Genomic DNA, 15207 nt, shown 5'->3' on the forward strand with positions numbered 1-15207 from the left:
AGATTGGTCCCCAGCTGTTTCCTCTCACCACACAGCACATCTCTGAGGCTCCTCCTTTACCCACTTAATGTATGCTCAGCGAGTGAAAGCTAATTAAACTGCAGATAAGAAGACATCATCAGAAAAGCACATCTGCTGCTAAACCACCTAATTTATCATTAAATTAAAGGCATTAATATGAACGGCTTTTTGTCTGGGGTGATGAGGATGAATAAGCAAAGAAGACAAAGAAGAAGCAGTTAGTGAGAAAGAAAAAAAATCATGAGTGCATGGTGTTCTGGAAGCCGAAGCTCCAAGGAGGTGGGCAACATCAACTGTGTTAAATGCTGTAAGTCCAAGCAGATGAGGGGCAGGAATGGATCAATGCACCTGACAGCATGAAGACCACTGGTGTCCATGACAGGAACAGTTTCAGTGTAATAGTGAGTAGTGAACCTCATTGAAGAAAACTCAGGAGAGAATAGGAGTAGAGGAATTTGAGCATGAAAACAGACAGCGCTATTGAGAGCTTTTCTATAAGGGCACAGAAATGTAGTGGTAGCTTAAATTGGAGATAGGAACTGAAGTGAAGGTTTCAGTTTTTGTCTGTTGTGTTTGTTTTAAGCTGGGGGAAATTACAGCATGCTTGATGTTGCTGGAAAAGATCCAGTAGAAAGGGGAAAACTGATGAGTGAAAGAGAGATGGGAGAATTTTAAAAGGGATATTTGGGCATACTTGGGTAAGGACAAAAGGATGGGATTTGGTGTAGAAGAGGAGGTGTTGGCCTTGGGTAAAAGCATAATTAATTCATAGTAATAAGATGGAAGGCAGAGCATGTGGATACAAATGCAGGGAAGTGGATAAATGCCATGGTGGGAGCTGGGACTTTTCTTCTGACTGCTTGTTTTCTGGATGAAATAGAAAACTATGTCATCAGGTGAGAAAGATGACAAAGAATGGGAGTGGGAAAGTGACTGAGAGACTTAGGAAGTGAAGTATAATTGCCAGCAGCATAAAGGGCACCTTTTGAGATTAGTAGTCATGAATTCATAGTGACTTCAGATAAAATGATTGGTTGTTTCTTCAGTTCTATACAACTAGGAGAGTTCAGATGTGGCACAGGAAGAAAGCTTGATTTGATTTGCTGAATGTTTGTGTCCTTCCCACTGCATTTGCATGTTGGAGCCTAATCCCCACCGTGATGGTATTAAGAGGTGGGAAGCCTTTGGGAGGTTTGGATACAGTTTAGGGGAGATGATATTGGTACCCTTATAAGGGAAAAAGAGCGCAGAGCTCTCTTCCTTGAGAAGGATGTGAGGCAACAACAGAAGTTGGCAGTCTGCAACCCGGAAGAGAGCTCTCACCAGAACCGGGCCATTGCTGGCATCATATTGCAGACTTAAACCTTCAGAACTGTGAGAAATAAATGTTTATGTTTAAGCCACCTGCCTGCCTGTCTGCTAAGTTGCTTCAGTTGTATCCAACTCTTTGCAACCCTGCGGACTGTAGCCTGCCAGACTCCTCTCTCCCTGAGATTCTCCAGGCAAGAATACTGGAGTGTGTTGCCATTTCCTCCTCCAGGGGATCTTCCCAGGGACTGAACATGCATACCCTGTGGCTCCTGCTTTGGCAGACGGATTCTTTACCACTGAGCCATCTGGAAAGCCCTTAAGCCACCTAGTCTATGATATTTTGTTATAACAGCCTGCATAGGCTAAGACAGCTCCTCAGACTAGAATCTATAATCACCATTTCTGCAAGTTCTTTATATTAATCAAGAGTCCTTCTCCTCAGCCCTATGGACAGAGAAGCCTGGTGGGCGCAACTTAGTACATATGCAACAGCTGACTAACAATGCTGTGACAGTTTCAGCCTCCTTCATGCCTTCGAGATAGTTAACCACTCTTTCTTCTACACTGCCTCTGTTCTTTGTATGTATTTCTATTTTGTGTGTATCACAGTGCATCATTATTATTTGTTTATGTGCCTGTCTCCCTTATTACTAGACTCTGAACTCATTGACAGAAGCGTCTTTATCTTCTTATTTTGGCTTTCTATACTCCAGAACAGAGTCCAGAATATAGTAGATGCCCAAATAAGAATTTATGGAATTGACCTGAAGGTCATTCCAGGCTGTGCGAGTCGTATGTGAAAGGGCCTATTTGGGGAATGTGAGAAGTTTAGTGTGTGTAGAGTGTACATTTAGGGGAAAGCAGTTGGAACTGATACCATTGTTGTTGTTTAGTCACTAAGTCATGTCTCCATGGACTATAGCCCACCAGGCTTCTCTGTCCATGGGATTTTTCCAGGCAAGAATACTGGAGTGGGTTGTCATTTCCTTCTCCAGGGGATCTTCCCAACTGATGAGGCAGAAGAAAAAGTGTTGAGTTAGGTTTGGAGCCAGACCATGGCAGAACCTAACCTAAGAAGTTGAATTTTGTCTTATGGGTATAAAGAATCATAGGAAGGAAATTGTTTTTTTTAAAAAAAAAAAGAGCAGAATTATGACATGGTTAGAATTTAATTTTGACAGTTACTTTGGTGACATCATAAAGAGACTACAGTAGGGAGAGGCTAATGTCAGGGAAACCAAACAAATGAGAGAAAACAAGGAATTGAACTAAGACAGCAGATGAAGGAACAGGAGAAAAGGTTGGATGTGAAAAACTTTTAAAATATTGAATTGATAGGATTCAGGGGCTGGATGATGAGGAAGAATGCACTGTTGAGGGACAATAGAAACTGAGGAAGATTTTAAGGTTTCTAGTTTATGAAAGTGAATAGAGCAGGTTGGGGTAGGTGAATCCATGTTGGGGTGGAGATAAGGAAGAGAAGGAGAAAAAGATGAGTTCAGGGTTAGACATATTGAGATGTCTGAAGAATACACTAAGTTATACTGTGTATGTATGTGCTTAGCTGCTCAGTCATGTCCAAATCTTTGCGATCCCGTGGACTATAGCCCACCAGGCTCCTCTGTTCATGGGTATTCTCTAGGCAAGAATACTGGAGTGAATTGCCATGGGCGATTCAGGGCATCTTCCCAACTCAGTGATCAAACCCAGGTCTCCTGTATTGCAGGTGGAATCTTCACCATTTGAGCCACCAGGGAAGCCCAATAAGTTATACCAAGCAACTGGAAATAATAATCTGAAGTGTAATAGAAGGTTGGAGTAACAAATACAGTTTTGAGAATTGTCAGAAGATGAGAATTGAAACTAGGACTACTGGATGAGATTTCCCAGAGATAGTATACAAAGTAAGAAGATAACCAAAGTGGAACACTGGTGAACACCCACATAGTCCAGGCAGTGGAGGAGCAGTAACTTGTGAAGCAGATAAGGACCAGATAGAAAGGGAGAAGAATCAAGTAGGTGTTATGGAAACCAAAGGATGAGAAAGTTTCAAGTGATTAACAATGTCAAACAAAGCAGAATGTGTAAGTCACATAAGATATATAATAGGACAGTAATGTTGTCACATAGGAGGGCATTGGTGACTTGGAAGAGCAGGATCTGAAGAAATGGAGGTATTAATGGCATAGTATTCTGTTCAGCGGAGAAGGCAATGGCAACCCACTCCAGTACTCTTGCCTGGAAAATCCCACTGATGGAGGAGCCTTGTAGGCTGCAGTGCATGGGGTCGCTAAGAGTCCAACACGACTGAGCAACTTCACTTTCACTTTTCACTTTCATGCATTGGGGAAGGAAATAGCAACCCACTCCAGTGTTCTTGCCTGGAGATGTCCCAGGGACAGGGGAGCCTGGTGGGCTGCCGTCTATGGGGTCGCACAGAGTTGGACACAACTGAAGCGACTTAGCAGTAGCAGCAGCAGCATTCTGTTTAGATCTCCCTCATTTTGTTAAGCCTATAATCATTAGGGTAGTAGTTTTCAAACCAGCAGGAATGTGAGAAGTCTACAAAAATTCTATACTTGTTGTATCTGTGAAACATACCCTTCCTTTCCTCTCTTATGCTCTCCTTGGTTGAGAACCACTAAAATAAGAACATGGAATATTGCCCTTTTTAAAAACAAAAGGTATAAATTATCTTCTTGGGACTATTCATTTACTTGCTCACTCAACCAACATGTGTTAGTTAATAATTCTAATGTGTATGAAGCATTTGTAGTTTACAAAACACAACTACTCCTTAGTCAAATATTTAATGTCCTTCATATTATGGCCCTAGCCCACTTTCCTACTTTAACTTCTCATTACTCTCTTGCGTACAGCCCTTATTCTAATTGAATGAGATGAATTCTTGCAGTTAGCCTTTATTCTAATTAAGTGGAACCCCAATCTTTCCTGCTCTTTATGAATCCCAATAGGGAAATCTTTTCTCCTACATCTATCTTTCAAAATTCTACACATCCTTTAAGATCTATTCAAGTGTCAACCCTAAAGGTTGTCTCTGGAAGGCCATGGTCAAAATGATTCAACGATTTGGAATAGTGGAAGTGCTCATGGTAGAAGCCTTGTTTGCATCTTTCTTATAAGACAGAACCTCACAGTTGAAATTCAGTGATATTCAGAAAAGATGCAGCACCCTTCCCACTGCAACCCCCTCCCACCCCACCAAGTATGAAGCGCAAAGCAGCCATTCCATTTATCCATCTAATGGGCAAGTTTACCTTAGAAATCATTCCCTATTTCAACATAGTTGAATATGATTTCATCCTTTATTTGAAACTTCTTGGTGCTTTAAAAATAGCATTTCTTGTTATAGCTCTGCTCACTTCTACTTTGCATTTCAGACAGTCAGGCGTCTACTTTTCTCTGACCAACCAGTATGTAAATTCCTTGAAGGTGAGCATGGGTTTCACTCACCTACCTCCGGAAGTCTTCAGTGGAGAGACTTGGGTTCAACTCCAAGCTAAATGTTTTTATCTTTATGAGCCTCACGTTTCTATTTTACCAGGTTGTATTAAGAATTAAATGAGTCATAGTGTATGTCCCTTGGAGAAGGAAATGGCAACCCACTCCAGTGTTCTTGCCTGGAGAATCCCAGGGATGGGGGAGCCTGGTAGGCTGCCGTCTATGGAGTCGCACAGAGTCAGACACGACTGAAGCGACTTAGTAGCAGCAGCAGCAGCAGTGTATGTCCCTAGGACTTAACAGGCAGCTAGCAAATAGCAGATTCTGGCTACTCAATAAAAGATGGTTTATTTGAATTAAAAGGCAGTGATGAAAAAGCTATTTACAAAGGGCAGCAGAGGAAAATACCATAATTGACATTGCTTGAAAAGATAAATGTGTGTGTTTGTTTAAGGCAGCATTTATTTATCTGTTCACTTATTCAATAGACATTTAATGAGCACTTACTGTGTGTTAAATACTGAACAGACTTCCAGGCACCGATTTGATATTTTTGGCTCTTAAAGATATCCAGAATTTAGAAGAATAATTATTAGAAGATTAAAAAAACTTATTTAATGCAAGGAGAAAAGTAAACATTCTGCCTCTAAAACACTGAGTTTTTCAGGAGACCAACTTTATTTCGGTTCATACAGTTATGGTGATTGCTGACATTAAATCCCCTGATTTTTTTTTCTTTTGGTTGGGTTTTGTTATGAAAACATTCAGCATTTCTTCTTGATAGCAAAGTATTTTTGATTTTTCATTTGTTTTTAATTAAATAATTTGGAGAGATTATACAGTATGTAACATGAATGTATCAAAATGCTATGTGAAGATGTTTTAATTAAATTAAGTCCCATAATCCAATAGAAACTTTTCATCATTTTGAGGTAACTAAACCAATAGTTACCGTATCACTCAGTTAAGTCAACTTAGTTCTTGACAGCAGACAGGGGACCAGAAGAAAGACAAGGTAGGACTCATCTATTGTATTATATGGTATTCCACCACTACCACTGCTATCTTTTACTCTTATGGAAAAATCCAGTCCTTTCTACGATTTGACCTCTCTGTACTGCCATATATTTTAAAACCTACACACATTTCAGGAATGGCCAGAGAAGAATGTGATTCTATTACATGTGCTAGTGGATTTCTGTCAATGTGACTTTTCACATAATTAAAAGATAAAAATACCATTAGGAAACTATGCAGAATTAGCTCCAGGCAAAAGCTCCTGACACCTTTCATGGCATACTTTTTCAGAATGCACACTGAGGCTCGCCTTGCATACCTATCTCCTGAAGTTTCCATGGCAAGCAATATCTATTACATACATAATCTACATTTCTTATTTTCTTCCAAAATGGAAGTATATTTTCTCCTTGTTTGGGAGGAGGAGGGCAGGTTCTTCTTAGATTCCAGTTCAGGTTATGATCTTCCAACATAAATAGTAAGTGCTTGGGTTGAATTTTAGAATCAATAATTTACTAATTGTGTAAATCAATAACTTACTAATTGTTGACTCTAAAATTCAACCCAAACACTTACATTTTATACATTCATTATGGTGAATATCAAATTAAAACCAAGGGGGCTTTCCTGGTGGTTCGGTGGTAAAGAATCCACCTGCCAATGCTGAAGACATGTGTTTGATCACTGGTCTGGGAAGACCCCACGTGCTGCAACTAGGAGTTCACATGCCACAACTAAAGACCCCGTAATGCCGCAGCTAAGACCTGGAGCAGCCAAATAAATACATTTAAAAAAAAATTAGAACCCAGAGTGACATAAACCCTTGACTTCAGTTTTGTCTTCTCCTTGTTAGACACAAAACCCAATAGTAGAGATTGAACTGACACCATATACTATTATTCTAAACTTAATTATTAGTTTCATTATCATTTGGGGGGGGTATTCAGCTGTGGTAAATTGTTCCCGACAGCCAAATTGTTGGTAAATTGTTCCCGACAGTGCTTTGAGTAGTAACCAGATATACTGGGTTGGCCAAAAAGTTCGTTCAGGTTTTTCTGTAACATCTTATACAAAACCCTGAATGAACTTTTTGGCCAACCCAATATTTAGAGGCTATGTGGTCTATCTAGGAAGCAAATTATTACTGGAGTAATTATTAATACCACTACCTCCCAAAAGAAAGCTCACCCTAGGCTGCTCTCATACAACCATACTGACAAAGCAAAATTATTTTTTAAATGTCATTTTAATTCCTCATTATTGTCACAAGATTTCATTAATAATGAAACAACTTATTTTAAACAGTATGTTCTGTCTGGTATGTCCTGTTATAAGAAAACATGACACAGTAACACAAAACTTCCAGAACAGATGAGATAGAGGAAACGAGTACGTCACAAAAGATTTCACAACAATTTTCCTTCAAATAATGAATTTAAATAATTGCTAAATGTTGTACAGATCTTATTTACAGATACGTATTAGTAGCACCACATCTATTTTGTGATGTATTGTCCCTCCACAGAGCATGTACAGACAAGAGTGAGGACAAAGGCGGTTTTTTCCTTAGAAAAGGTAACTACAAATAGAACAATAGATGAAGACTTTTAAAATAACCTTGTGTATATATAAGGCTCTGAAACTAATATCTGTTTCAATCACAAAGGCTGACGATAAATACAACTGTTTGGAAAGTACCTGTAATGTCTCAGGAAGACATAACCTACAATACAAAGACAATCTAATAGAGTTGGTAATGGCAAAAACTTAAAGAGTCAGACTAAGAGTTCAAATTCTGGTTATGTGGCTTACTCCTTATATAACTGTGAAATTAACCCCCTCAAGTCTCAATTTTCTCACTCATGAAAGAAGAGTAATAATACCTATGCTACAGAATTGTTTCTTTGAGGACTAAATGAGATAATGTATATATGTAGCAATGTTTCAGACATTAGTGGCACCTTATGTAAGGGGACGCCAGAGGATGAGATGGCTGGATGGCATCACTGACTCGATGGATTTGAGTCTGAGTGAACTCCGGGAGTTGGTGATGGACAGGGAGGCCTGGCAGTGCTGCGATTCATGGGGTCGCAAAGAGTCGGACACGACTGAGCCACTGAACTGAACTGAACTATGCTTAGATAATCACTGTTATTGTTATCTGCATGAAACATACCAGCTTTAAATGTCCACCATTTATTCATTTATTCATCAAACCTTTACCAAAGAGTTATTGAGCTTTGGTGTTAACATGAACTATGCTAGGAGATGAAGATACAAAGACAAATAGAGAGTCATATCTCTTCGAGAGATATGTAAATAAATTGTTGTTGCTAAGTCGCTAAGTCGTGTCCGACTTTGAGACCCCATGGGCTGTAGCCCTCCAGGCTCCTCTGTCCGTGGGATTTCCAGAACAAGAATACTGGAGTGGGTTGCCAATTCCTTCTCCAGGGATCTTCCCATGTCTCCTGCACTACAGGTGGCTTCTTTACCACTGAGCCACCAGGGCAGTAAGTGTTAGAACAGAGGTAGACCAGGGTGCATGGAAGCACAGAGGAAAGAATAAAAACTGCCTCATTAAAGATATGAGTTTTTTTAAGGAAATTAATTATCTAACTAGCTTTCAAAACAGGCTGAAATTCCTTGCTTTGTACCTGGAAGGAACCGGTGGCAAACAGCTTTCTTGACTAATCTAAGTCCTCTAGGTTACTCGCCCTGTTACATGTTCCCTTCTCTGCTTAAAAGAAAATTAATCAGCTATCACTCTTATTTTGTGGGTCAAAGTATGTTGAGAAAAAGTAGGGTATTATCCATGGTCCTGCTGCTTATAGGGAGATACCCTGCAATGGAATGTAGGACAAGAGTCACAGCTGTCAATCTGCATGAACATAATAAGCATGTCAACATGGATACAGAATGGCCAGGAATATAATGGAAGAGCTATGGCTTCCTTTATTCTGATGGGATTGCTAAAGCCTTTGGTGGTAGAGACCATTGCTGCCTTTTCACCTTTATTCCCACCTTCACTGCAGCTCAATGAGTCTGAGTATCATTCACTCAAAGAGTGATCCAGGATGCCAAGTGTGGGAACCACCTTGGGAACCACAGAAACCACCTGCTGAGTTTAGCATCTCACTATTTTTTAAATTGTCAGGACTTCTTAGTATTACCTGATGGCTCTAGCTTTTGCCACTTTGTTAGTAAAAGCTATACTGGGAGCAAAATACCCTGGAAGTATTTGCTTCTGATTTAGCTTTTCTAAAAACAGAACTCCAAGGTCACGGCTCTCAGATGGGAAAGAAGCTGCTCGTGAAGCTTTTTCACCACTGCTCAGCAACCATGCCTTCAGCAGCACCTTCCAGCCTCCCAACATTGTTTTCTCCTGAAAAGGCCAAGGCCCTACAAAATTTCTGATGGGGAATTTCTAATACCAAAGCCATTTCAAAAGTTGCCCAGCTTCCTGCCAAGGTTCTTAGAAGGAACAGGAAATGACTTTCAGATGCAGCTCCAAACAGGAGACAGTATGAACTGTCATTACTATATTAAGTGTGAAGTTAAGCGTTAGATAAAATGAAGTTGTCTATTTTTTTGACATTATTTTCTCCTTTCCTTCTACTATCAACTATTTTTTTTGCTAGTGGATGGATAGCTATAAAAAATAAACAAAAAATTTGTACATGAATTCTACTCAAATAAAATATGTTTTACCCCTTTATTCTCCTAAGGAGCATGTTTCTATTCACTTTTTAAGTGTTATACACATTGTATTCAAAGATAGCTAGTTCCACAATATTCAAGGTATATATTCCTTTAAAAAAACTACACTAGAATAAACTTAATAAGAAAATAATCTAAATTAAGATTGCCTATAAGTTACTAAAATGCAATGTCTCCTGAATTGTACATCCCACACAAAGATAGAGATTCATTTATGCCTGATATCTATCCATTCTTGCCTCTATTGAATAGTTTTTAAAAATAAATGGAAGGTATTTAAGTATATTTCCTATCTGTCTTCTATAAGCTTTTAAATGAGTAATGCAAATAAATACAAAAGTCATGCCCTTTATTTATTTATTTTTGGAATTGAATTGTTTGGATATAATCCCACTGAATTCTTATTTTATTTATTTATTTATTTATGTATTTATTTTTGGCCATGCTGTGCAGTATTCAGGATCTTAGTTCCCCCACCAAGGGACAGTCCATACCCCTTGTAATGTCCCCTGCAGAATCTTAACCACTGGATTGCCAGAGAAGTCCCCAGGCTGTTTATTTTTAATGCTTTACTATATGACCACTGCTCAGACCCTCAGCTTGATCTCTATATCATTCCTTTCCTGTTTACTAGTTGTAACTGAGCCAGTTCCTATTTATTTCTGGGTATATGTAAGAGATCTTAGAGAACTAAATAGCTGATTTTTATATTCCTGGGTTGCTACTTTAGTTAAAATTGAAGGAAGTACTTTTGGGTGTATAGACAAATTTTACTACGGCAAAACTTTTTGGTACAGTTTTGGACACTGTATTTGGAGAATTTGGTTAGATTATACACCATTGTCTTTTTGTTAAAGCCAGCCTTCTGTATTCCCAGTCCACTCAGGTACCATCCACTTAGTCATCTCTAACTCCTTTTTCCTTTGAAGAAAGAACCCCTATGGACTCCATTTATAGCCCCTGCTAGACTGTCATGGTACCCCTTCCTTCTTAATACTTAATGTAGTTTTTTTTTTTCCTTAATGCCGTTTTTAATTTACACATTTACTTGGGTAAATTTATTTATAGCTTGTTCACATGGAGTTAGGGACTCTTGCTGTTTGTACCATGAATAGGATAGACCAGTCACATGATAGGCACTGGGTAAATCTGTGTTGAGTTTTTTAAAACTGGGTTAATTACAGTCAGTTAATAAATGTTTCCTAATGATTGATGGTCTTCTGGCCTCCAGTGTAATTTCATCATGATTTTTCACCTCACTGCCATCTCTATAGGATATTGTGAAGGCCTAGAAGGTAGAGGCCTTGTCTTTTCATCTCTGTATTCCCCAAAACCTAGGACCATCACTGATCCATTTTTAGGACTTACTCAATCTCTATTGAGCAACAACCAGGAAATTATTTTATGTTTTCAAGAACTTCCTAAAAGGCTCATACTATTTCTTTTACAGGTTTTTAGTAACACTAAGATACTAGAAACAGAACAAGCAGAACAAATTCATAAAAAATGGAAATGGCCAAATAGAAGAGAATATTCTGAATCTTCCTAGAGCAAGGCTGTTCCCTGCATTAGTGCAAGACTGCTTCCTACATTTAATGAGCTACTCGGTCAAATAATATTATTTATTATTTGTAAAAAAAAGTTCTTTATTCTAACTCTGTGGGAGACATTCCCCACCCATAAATCCTCTCACTGGCAGCAAAATATTTTTTTCACATTAATCAATCTGAAATTCCTTTCCTCACTTTCAAACCAATTATATCTAATTATGACTCTTTGTTCTAGGAAATTCAGTTCTTTTTTTGCCACTCCATTTGTAAGCTGGTAAAGAGTCCACCTGTAATGTGGGAGACCTGGGTTTGATCCCTGGGCTTGGAAGATCCCCTGGAGAAGGGAAAGGCTACCCACTCTAGTATTCTGGCCTGGAGAATTCCATGGACTATATAGCCATGGGGTTGCAAAGAGTCCGGACACAACTGAGCAACTTGCACTTATGTACCCTTATACCTTTCAAGTATATGTAAAAAGTTGTATTCTCCCTGAGCAGTTTCCTCATTGATCTGAGAATATTTATTCTCTTCCATGTTTATTTATTAGTATCTCTTTTCCTGATTCTTTTGTTGGTCTATTCGAAGCTCTCTCCATTTACCTTCACCTTTGTTATACTAAGTTTAAGATAAATGCAGTTCTTAAGGCCCAAGAATATAAGTATACATATATAATTTCTGATTCTATCTGCCTTTGTTTACTCCTTTTGTTTTCATCAACTAGGTCACAATGTGGTGTGGAATCAAATTCTTTGGATCTTAACAGGTCTTTGGATCAAAGTCTTTGGGAACAGATAAACCTGAGTTCAAATCTCTGTGCTGATCAGTTGTGTGAACTTGGACAAATTATATAGTCAATTTAAGCCTTGATATCCTCATTTATGAAATACAATAGATACCACCCAACTCATAAAAACTGCTAAATGGGAAAACTTATGTAAACTGCCCAGCACAGTGTCTGACCTATAGTAGCCACTCAACAAATGCTAGCTCTCTTCTTTATAGCCTGTCTAATTTTGTCTAGGTTTTCTGAGAGTTTAAATATTTTATCATTGTTTGTTTGATTATTTAATGCTTCTTCTCATCAAATGCAAAATAGCATATTATTTATTTATTCAGTGAATTGTCCTAGAGACATTTTAGAGAACAACGGACTGGTTCCAAAAGCAAAAGTTAGAACTGGACATGGAACAACAGACTGGTTTCAAATCGGGAAAGGAGTACATAAAGGCTGTATATTGTCACCCTGTTTATTTAACTTATATGCAGAGTACATCATGCAAAATGCTGGACTGGATGAAGCACAAGCTGGACTCAAGATTGCCAGGAGAAATATCAATAACCTTAGATATGTAGATGAAACCACCCTTATGACAGAAAGCGAAGAACTAAAGAGCCTCGTGATGAAGGTGAAAGAGGAGAGTGAAAAAGCTGGCTTAAAACTCAACACTCAAAAAACTAAGATAATGGCATCTGGTCCCATCATTTCACAGCAAATAGATGAGGAAACAATGAAAACAGTGACAGACTTTATTTTCTTGGGCTCCAAAATCACTACAGATGGTGACTGTAGCCAGGAAATTAAAAGACACTTGCTCCTTGGGGGGGAGGAGCCAAGATGGCGGAGGAGTAGGACGGGGAGAACACTTTCTCCCCCACAAATTCATCAAAAGAGCATTTAAACGTCGAGTAAATTCCACAAAACAACTTCTGAATGCCGGCAGAGGACATCAGGCACCCAGAAAAGCAACCCAACTCTTCGAAAGGAGGTAGGAAAAAATATTAAAAACAAAAAAAAAGAGACAAAAGAGGGAGGGACGGAGTTCCGTCCCGGGAAGGGAATCTTAAAAAGAGAGAAGTTTCCAAACATCAGGAAACCTTCTCACTGCCGAATCTGTGCCGAGCTTTGGAAGCACAGAGGGCAACATAACAGGGAGAAAAAATAGATAAACAATTTAAAACTCGCAGATTGCGAGCCCTACGGTAACTCCCCCAGCAGAGAAGCAGCGCAGACGCCTGCATCCGCCATTAGCGAATCGGGGCTGGGCAGGGAGGCGCGGCGTGGGCTGCATCGCTGAGAGTAAGAATCTGGCCTGAATACCCTGAGCGCTATCTGAGCGAAATAATTTGGGCTAGCAAACCAGACTGTGGGATACCTACCACGTGAAAAGCCAGCCCTAACCTAAGACCGCCAGGCCCGCGCACGGAACAAAGGACTGAACAGAGATAGCCGGCTGCAGATCTTCCCCTCCGGTGACAGGCAGCCAGAGCCGGAAGGGGGCAATCGCAGCCCCAGAGAGACATTATCTATAAAATTGTAAGCAGGCTTCTTTGCTAACTAAAACTTCTTGGGGGTCTGGACGGTCAACATCTGCCTGAGAAGGTGCGCCGGTTTTACATCCAGATAACCGAGTGGCGGGGAGGCGATAAGTCGCAGCATTGGCGCTCGCCTGGGAAGAGCAAATTGGCGCTCGGACCTGGGAAGAGTACAAAACGCAGGCCCAACTGAGTCTGCGCCTCTGAGGACTACCCGAGTGCCTGAACCTGAGCGGCTTGGACCTGGGAGGTGCATGCAGCCCAGGGCCAGCCTCGGATTGTTCCCGGCGGAACAACCTAGAGTCCGAGCAGTGTGGACAGGGAGGCTACACGCGCCGTGAGCGGGGGCAGACCCAGGGTGGCTGAGGCACTGCGAGCCCACGCCAGTGTTATTTGTTTGCACCCTCCCTCCCTCCCTCCCCACAGCGCGACTGAACAAGTAAGCCTAAAAAAAAAAAAAAAAGTGTCCTCCACCGTGCCCTTTGAGTCAGGGCGGAAACCAGATACTGAAGAGACTAGCAAACAGAAGAAGATATAACAGAGGGAAACGCCTTGGAAGCTACAGGCAATAGATCAAAACCCTGTGGTTACTACGGACTACATAGGAAGGGGCCTATAGATCTTGAGAAATATAAATCTGACCAAGGAACTAGCCAAAAATGAACTGAACCCACAACACCCACAAAAAAAGAAACAAAAAAGTCCTAGATATATTTTTATTATTTTTACGATCATTCTTTCTTTTTTTTTTTAATTAAAAAAAAAATTTTTAAGTCCCCTATTGTTCCTTTAATTTTCACTTTTATAACCTATTACTCTGCAAAAAAAAAAAAAAAAGACCCTATTTTTTTCTTCTTCAGCAAACTTCATATATATATATTCTATAATTTTTTGACCTTGTTGTTTTTTGTTGTTGTTGTTGGTTTTTGTTTTTTTCTTCTTTTCTTTAACATTGTATTTTTGAAATTCCAAACTCTACTCTAGATTTTTAATTTTCGCTTTTTGGTATATGTTATCAATTTTGTACCTATAGTTTTTTTTTATATAATTTCTGTGATTTTTTTTTTTTCTTCTTCTTCTCTGTTTCCTTCTCTTCTTCTTTTATATAACATTGTATATCTGAAATTCCAAACTTTACTCTAGATTTTCAATTTATGCTTTTTGGTATTTGATATCAATTTTGTACCTGTATTTTCTTTATAATTTTTGTGACATTGTTCGTATTTGTTTGTTTGTTTTCTCTCTTTATTTTTCTTCTTCTTCTTTTTTTTTTTTTTTTTAACATTGTATTTTTGAAATTCCAAGCTCTACTCTAGATTTTTAATTTTTGCTTTCTGGTATTAGTTATCAATTTTGTACCTGTACTTTCTTTATAATTTTCGCGACCTTGTTTGTTTTTGTTTGTTCATTTTTTCTCTCTTTCTTTTCCTTCTTCTTTTCTTTAACATCGTATTTTTGAAATTCCAAACTCTACTCTAGATTTTTAATTTTCGCTCTCTGGTATTAGTTATCAATTTTGTACCTGTACTTTCTTTATAATTTTCGCGACCTTGTTTGTTTTTGTTTGTTCGTTCTTTCTCTCTGTCTTTTCCTTCTTCTTTTCTTTAACATCGTATTTTTGAAATTCCAAACTCTACTCTAGATTTTTAATTTTCGCTTTCTGGTATTAGTTATCAATTTTGTACCTGTACTTTCTTTATAATTTTCGCGACCTTGTTTGTTTTTGTTTGTTCGTTCTTTCTCTCTTTCTTTTCCTTCTTCTTTTCTTTAACATCGTATTTTTGAAATTCCAAACTCTACTCTAGATTTTTAATTT

At 38.9% G+C, this 15207-nt stretch overlaps 1 protein-coding gene and 1 long non-coding RNA gene across 7 annotated transcripts in view; one reads left to right on the forward strand and one right to left on the reverse strand.

The window, feature by feature from the left end:
• The window catches only part of NTN4 (netrin 4), a 139189-nt gene that overhangs the window by 18836 nt on the left and 105146 nt on the right, over nt 1-15207 (reverse strand). The gene's annotated exons all lie outside the window — the stretch shown is intronic.
• The window catches only part of LOC133247757 (uncharacterized), a 72723-nt gene continuing 60050 nt past the window's right edge, over nt 2535-15207 (forward strand). For 2 of the 3 annotated variants that reach the window (XR_009736481.1, XR_009736482.1), the window contains exon 1: nt 2535-2632. This is a non-coding gene — a long non-coding RNA (uncharacterized LOC133247757). Of the gene's footprint in view, nt 2633-7336; nt 7387-15207 lie in introns of all 3 variants that reach the window. The other variant, XR_009736483.1, reaches the window with a different exon arrangement.

The sequence above is a fragment of the Bos javanicus genome, chromosome 5 (genome assembly GCF_032452875.1).
Source record: "Bos javanicus breed banteng chromosome 5, ARS-OSU_banteng_1.0, whole genome shotgun sequence".
Classification (NCBI taxonomy): domain Eukaryota; kingdom Metazoa; phylum Chordata; class Mammalia; order Artiodactyla; family Bovidae; genus Bos; species Bos javanicus.